The sequence below is a fragment of the Triplophysa rosa genome, linkage group LG1 (genome assembly GCF_024868665.1).
Source record: "Triplophysa rosa linkage group LG1, Trosa_1v2, whole genome shotgun sequence".
NCBI classification, from domain to species: Eukaryota; Metazoa; Chordata; class Actinopteri; order Cypriniformes; family Nemacheilidae; genus Triplophysa; species Triplophysa rosa.
This window is the reverse complement of record NC_079890.1, coordinates 29,895,268-29,902,771: the sequence shown is the minus strand read 5'-3', so window position 1 is coordinate 29,902,771 and position 7,504 is coordinate 29,895,268.

Genomic DNA, 7,504 nt, shown 5'->3' with positions numbered 1-7,504 from the left:
TCTTATAGTTAACAGATCTAGATAGTAGGATTGGACAGGACCGTAAAACTCGTGCTCACATCCCTATGAGTGATAATGATTATCATTTTATTTATACATAAACATTTACCTATAGTAAAAATAATACACTGTTTTTGTATTTCATCTCTATAAAGAATTATCATCATTATCATATCATTATAGTATTTGTACAAAAAATTTACCATGTGTTCTTTACAACATGTAGAAGTCAGTTCATGTGATAGTACTGGTTACATGACTGCCATAATAACAACAATTGTTGCAATGCAAAAGAATTGTTAACAGCTGGACATCTATGGCATAAAAAGTACTTAAAAAACAATATCTGTTAGTTATATCTAGTTGTTAATGTCTAAATTATTTGGTTCAAAGGGGTCCTTTGATACAATACGTATCTCTTTTATTCAGTGGTGTAGTCTAGTTTTTTGTATAGACAGTTTCATTGGACGCGCGCACGCCTCATCCCCAGTTTACTTCCGTTTTGTGTTTGGCTATATTATTTTGTGTTATGGTTATATTTTATTTAATTTATGTTAATATGAATTTGTATTATTATTATACTGTATAATAATTGTATTAAATAAACTATTTGTTGAATGTTCATTTTATGAAATAAACAATTTGTTGAATGAGTCCTGTAGTTCGGTCGCATTTGGTAGTTGACATCTAGCGGTTGAACTTGGTGATTATTAATGATATTATTAATGATACATTGGAATTGCAGGACAAGATCGACATATTTGGCTTTTTTCGTTATAGAAACAATAAACAATTAATAAATGTAAAAAGTGACAGCTTAGAAAATTGTAATGCATTAAATGTGTAATTTTTTTATAATAAATAAAAATCTGTAGTAAAACAGGGAATTGAGCAGGAATCGAAAACAGCAGCTAGGAATCGATTCTTGGAATCGATTCTTTCAATTGCCAGACCAGGAATTGGAATCGACTCCAAAAAATTCAGAATCAAACAGCCCTATTTGGGGGTCACAAAAGTGCGCATGCGCAGTACCTCTCAGCCAGATAAGAATTACATTTAGCCCTTCATTTACATTACATTTATTCATTTGGCAGACGCTTTTATCCAAAGCACGAAGGAGAGCATGTAAACATTTTGTCAACACGCTAAGCAGTACCGTTAGTTTACAAGGCCATGCTACTAGGAGGATTAAAGCTGGAGTAAGCAAGGGAGAGAATAAACAAGAATTATTATTATTATATACAAGACATAGATGGTTATTGATTAAGTCAAATAAATGCGGAACAGGTATGTTTTGAGCTGTTTTTTGAAAGATGTGAAGGACGCTGCAGTTCGGGTTGAGGCTGGCAGTTCATTCCACCACAGGGTAACCGAATAAGTAAAGGTTTTTGCAAGCGATTTGGTCTCTCGCTGTGATGGAACAACCAGGCGTCGCTCATTTTCAGACCGAAGATGACGGGAGGGGATGTAGACCTGGAGCGAAGAGTTAAGGTAAAGACTCTATGCTCATTTTAATAAAGAATGCGCAGTAGTTTTAAAAGTGGGGGTGAGTTATCAGCAGAAAGTATAATACACCGGCGAACAGAGAAACGCGATCACGACCCCGGGACGCTATCGCGATGGAGGGGGACCCCGCATACAGCATAGCATGAGCCTCATTTTCTGTAACACCTGCTGCAGCGTCACCCGAAGCGGGTTATGGCTAGAAGGGATAGAGCTACGGCAGGAAGTGATGCAAAATCTCGCCTAAAATTACAATAAATTATTATTACAAGTAATTAACTGTTGTCAGCGTGACAAAAATTATGCGGTATTGAAGTGCGAGTGCCCCCGAAGCGGCAGTAGCTTCAGGGGCAGGCTTACGAAAACACTGAAATAGTGTAGTTTAAATGCTTGCCTTTCATGATCTCCTTTTGTTTCTATCTCCCAGTTGCACCAATGGTCCTATAGTCAGTGGGTCACACTTTTCTGACTCAAAACAATGTTGTTACGTATCCTCGTTCTTTTTAAGTGGGTATACGGAAATCCTTGATTGTTTCTTGTGGGTATACCTGCGTATCACATAAACTACACCACTGCTTTTATTTCATATTTATAACATTTTTCCTGTTTTCCACATGTATTCATGTTTGCTTTTGTCAAGGGCCCTGTGCACTCAAAGGAGTCCAGAGCTGCTGGGAGCCAGCTCTTAGGCGAGTGTCATCTTGGATACTGTACATATTAAACACAAAAGCATAGTTCCGTATTAGGGTCATGGACCAAAATCAATAGCATGATAGTCAACTTCAACAGCAAGAAATAGCCCCTTGTAGAAAACTAACATTTGCATTCTTGGTTCCTCTAAACATACACATTCGCCTGCAAATACGAAGACAAATCTGTTATCTTCGAACTGTGGTAGAAAAAGGACGGGACACAGTTTGTTCCATTGCACTGTACATGAGTATTTCACACCTATAACTCCAAGTAGAAATAAGCACAATAACAGCTCGTTTGAACTAATGGATGGGTGTTGTTTCAATATTTTTTAAAGACCTTTTCAGCAAGATGACCAACGCATTAGGCTATTTGTGCTACACGTGAATTGTGAAACTGGTGATAACTCCTGTAAAAAGAAGAAACATTACCATTCAGACCACTTTCATACTGTGTGCAGCGTTGCTTTCATTGTTATTCAAAGCTCAGACTAGGCTGTAGGCAATATTTTACAGCGAGATTAAACACTAAGCACCCTTTTGTTTCAGCCCGATCTCCTAATTACAAATATAAGTACATACGGTGAGAGAAGCTATCAATTTCAGGTAATGGAGGCGGCAAGGTTTTTTAGTATGCATGTTCAGTACAGCTCATGGCAAAGAAACGTTGAAAAATCATCCAAGACATAGTTCTAAAGCGAACCCAGTTTCATGTAAAGTTATGAAGCTTTCTTGGAGAAAGCCCAGCAGCAATGGATTAAGCCAGTCCTTCTCTACTCTTGACAAATGCCATGTCCCCACATCTCCCCAAAGCCTCCCCAGGAGACCAGGGTTAAACACAACTCCATTACTTGCTCCTAGGCAGGAGCAACGGATGGGGAGCACATCAATCAAGCCGTCTTCGACTGTTTAAAAATGTACTCGCCTCTCTCTCGCTCCAGCCTCCCTGCTCAAGGAGGTCGTCTATTGTTCCAACATCAATCGCTCAGACCTGTCAGCTCGGGTGCGCTACCTCATCTCGGCTGCCGTGGAGGAAGAGAAGGGAGCACCTGCTGAAGAGGTATTTGATGGGATGGTGTGAGATGAGAGGATGAAGGGGTTCTTGACTTGGAAGTGCCGCAGATGGGAGCCTTTTTTAAGATCTTAGAGACTTGGAAGAGAGAGATTGATTGAAAGGGCATAGTAAAGTTGATCTTTTTTATAAAATCACATTCAATGTGCAGATCAGTGATATTAAAGACAAAAGACTTCATCAAGTCCATGATTTGCTACATTGTATTGGCATGCAGGTCTTTTCTTTCTCAAGAGAATTTGATTGGACGAAATCAGTGTGGCTTCTGTTCTACAGAATTCGTCAATATTTTTATCTATTTGGGAAGAGAAAGATTGTCAATTTTAAATGAATATCTCCTAAACAATGCCTACAAGTAGATTATAGATGATCACAAAGTTAGCACATGAGCTACACAAATAACACATTTATCATGAGGTCTTTAAAAATGTTCCAATATTTTGGGTTTAAATGTTTTCCTAACCCTCAAGCACACGAATGTAGATAACTGTGATTTCTTTTAACTTTTTACATGTTCTTGTAGCATGCCTCTGATGCAGAAATAAATTAGTTTTTACATTTTTTTCATTTTAGTTTTTAGGGGGCAAAATTAGTTTTAGGTATAAAATTAGCACATAGATTAAATATCTAAAAAAAAAAACATTTTTTTACCGTAAATCTAGAAGCCCATTTATCAACATTCATTTCAACATTTTGGTATAGTTAATCATTCTTTCTTGAAGAAACAATTGTCCAATCACTAAAAAAGTTTTGCCATTTTACTGTTAAAACTTTTATTTTCCTAAAATGTTAAATGTGTGGAATATATTGGATTGTGTGCACATTACAGAGATTTACAATACCATGAAATACTTTCATCTCACTCTAAAAGGGGAATGAAGTCTTCTTTATTTCCAGTCTCTTGTGTCTAGTGGTTTCAGGCAAGAGGAGAGACACTGTGTGCCTGCCATAAGGGCAAATCGTCAGGTGCATGCTGGGCCACTTAAGAGTACCGCTGATTCCCTCAGCATGAGGCAAGAGAGATCCACTCAGGGTCAGGTCAAAGAGCAGAGTGGAATGCTGGGATGAATTCATTAGAGAGAGAGAGAGAGAGAGAGAGAGAGAGAGAGACCGTAGAGGGAGGGGGAGAGAAGGGAGACCAGAAAAATGGAACACAGAAGAAAAGGCACTGTGGCAACCATCTAAAAGTCATGATTGTACTTGTCAAACAGGTCAGTGCGTCCTGTTGAGCCAAGTACTTCACCATTATTGTTTCTCGCTCTCCTTCCAGTTATACTGTAAAAGAAAGACACACATGTCATTCACTGAAAAAACATCTGTTGGATTAATACGAAAAAATCAGTTGCACATAATAAAGTTATGTTTACTCAGCATAATTTCATAAATTGCCAAATTTATGTTGTTAAATGTCATGGTTCTGCCCACCTTGTCTTGCTTTTCTTGGCCTAGTGGCAGAACCATGATAGAACCTCTTGTTTTATGTGGAGAGTGACGTTTTGTCCCTGTTGGTCTTCCACTCTCCGGTGTGGCGTCTTTTTCCCCGCCCTTTCGTCTCCTCGTTATTGTTTGTTAATTAGTTCATGTCCTGCACCTGTCCCCTCTTGATTTATCCCCTTTATAATGCCCTTGTGTCTTCTGTCTCGTGCTGGTTCATTGTACTGTCGTGTGTGTGTCATATGTGGTGAGTTCCTGTCTTGTCAGTGTAGTTTAGTTATTTTGTATTTAATTCAAGTGTTGTCTTAGTCTGGTTAGGTGTAGTTAGTCCTTGGTGTCATGTTTTATACCCTTGTGTTTTGTTTTGTTACCCCCACGTGGGTCTTTGTTTTGTATTTATATTTTATTAAATGTCTTGTTAACCCCTTACCCGCTGTCTGCACTTGGGTCCTCTGTCATTGTCTCCGTGTCCTCACCACCCACGTTCATGACAGTTAAACATAACATTGTTAACGTTTCATATTCTCATTTAACGTTCTCAACATAAGTGTATTTAGTTAATGTGACATAACATTTTCTTTTATCTCTAAGAAGATATGAAGTTAACCAAGCTTAACGAAATTTCAAATTAAAAAATGTTACCGCCCACTACCTAAGCAAAGGTAACGCTTTTCTAAACAATGGTAACCACAAAACTTAAAAATATAACAAACTCCTCTAATTCTCAAAGATAACTGAACATTAAACCCTAACAAGTGTTCCTCTTTACTGAAAAACACAAAACAACACTTAATTAAGAAAATAACTCTCAAAATGCTGTCTTACGCAAAGCATGCTGGGAAATATAAATCCTCTGCCTACTTGTAACAATTATATGTTACACAACACAAATCATTTACGTAGTGCCAACATGAATGGATTAAGTTACATTACTGAACATGAAAAAAGCATGTTGTGACAAAATTGTACAAAAAACTATGTTGATTTAACTTATTTAAATTAATCAAATTGGACAAGCAGCAAAAATCCTTTTTTCAGTGTTCTGAAAAGACTAGAATCTCTCAGCTTAGGAGAGGTGAATGTTTTTAGCCCACATGAACTGAACTTTGACTGATGACTTAAAAATAATACTTTACATTTACACATTTGGCAGATGCTTTTATCCAAAGCGACTTACATTGCATTACACCATACATTTGTTTCTGAGTATGTGCAATCCCTGGGATGGAACCCATGACCTTGGTGTTGCTAGCGCCATGCTCTATAGGAAGAGTCTATGAGCTATAGGAAAATTTTACATGGGCAACACACCCCTGTGAACAATATAACTTGGACCCTTAATTCCAGTAAGAAAAAACTTGATGCTATAGAACAGTGGTTCTCAAACTGTGGTACGTGTAGCACTAGTGGTATTTGAAAAGACCCCTGGTGGTACGTGACACGAGAGAAAATTTAAGACTCTACGTATATATTAATTTACAATTTGTGTTTTAAATACAATTTCAAATGTTTAATACATGATAGACACATACAGAAAAACATCTCAGTGCAATTTTAATTTAGTTGAATGAATTGTTGTTATTTATCGTTGGTCGATGTAACTCGATTCGAGCTCAAGCAGACAGGCGCTTGTGAGTCTCTCACTCTCTCTCTTCCAATGAGCTGCGTGTAAATTAAGTTTCTTATGTATTTCTGCACTTGAAACGCTATTTAAAGCTGTTGTTATTGCTGTAATGCGCTAATTCAGCACACATCTCCATCTACTCAAGGTTAAATCAATGAAGCGCGCCGCGGTTTAGTCAAATGCTGCTGCAGTAAAGTGTGAGTCTGTTTGTTATATACAGCTGTTCTCTTGATGTTGAAGTATACGTACTGTATATTTATCTATCTTCTGTGTTAAATATTCTCTCCACATTGTTTTTCTTTACTATAGCTTTGTAGTCATTCTGCAAGTCCCCACAAAGTTAATAAATCTCCCATAAAAGTTATTTACAGAGCCCTGTTTACAGTGCACTACAGAAAGTGTTTTGTGTCCACTACTATTACCTGGTAAATAAAAAAAGTGTTTGTATTATTAATAATACATAAGAATTGGAGGACGAGGTGTAAAGATAAAGATTCACAGCTCTAATATTAATATGAGTGTTTATTCTATGGTGGTCATTAGGTGGTACTTGGAACAACTAATTTTATTAAAGGTGGTACTTGATCTGAAAAGTTTGAGAACCACTGCTATAGAACACAACAGCATTCAAAGTGTTCAAGGAGAACTTTTTTCTGTTTTAGCATGACAATAACCTCGTGCACAAGGAGTGGTTCATAAAATAATGATTTACAGTGAAACACACCTGCTCAAAATCCAGACCCTAACCCCACCTTTGAGATGAATTGGAACGCCAGCTGTGAACAAGACCCCATCACCCAACATCAGTTCCTGACCTTATTGGTGGTTTTGAGCCCGAAGGGGAACAAATCCCTGCAGACATGTACAATATAATGGATAGCCTTACTTAAAGAGTAAAAGCTGTTAGAAAGGTCCACACCAAAATCTAAACATTTTCCTCACAAGTATTTTCCAGAAGTGAGGTGGAAAGTCAATAATTGCTTTTTTTCTGTTTTGCTAATAATGGTATTTTTTAACATGGGAAGAATGATTGCTTATTATATTAACTTCATTATAAATTGTTTTGGAGGATCTGTTGACAGAAATAACTATGTCTTCAGAGGAGTAGACCTTACATAATGAAGTGTTATGTTTTTATGTTCTTAGAATGAGCTATTTTTATCTACCCTGTACATACAC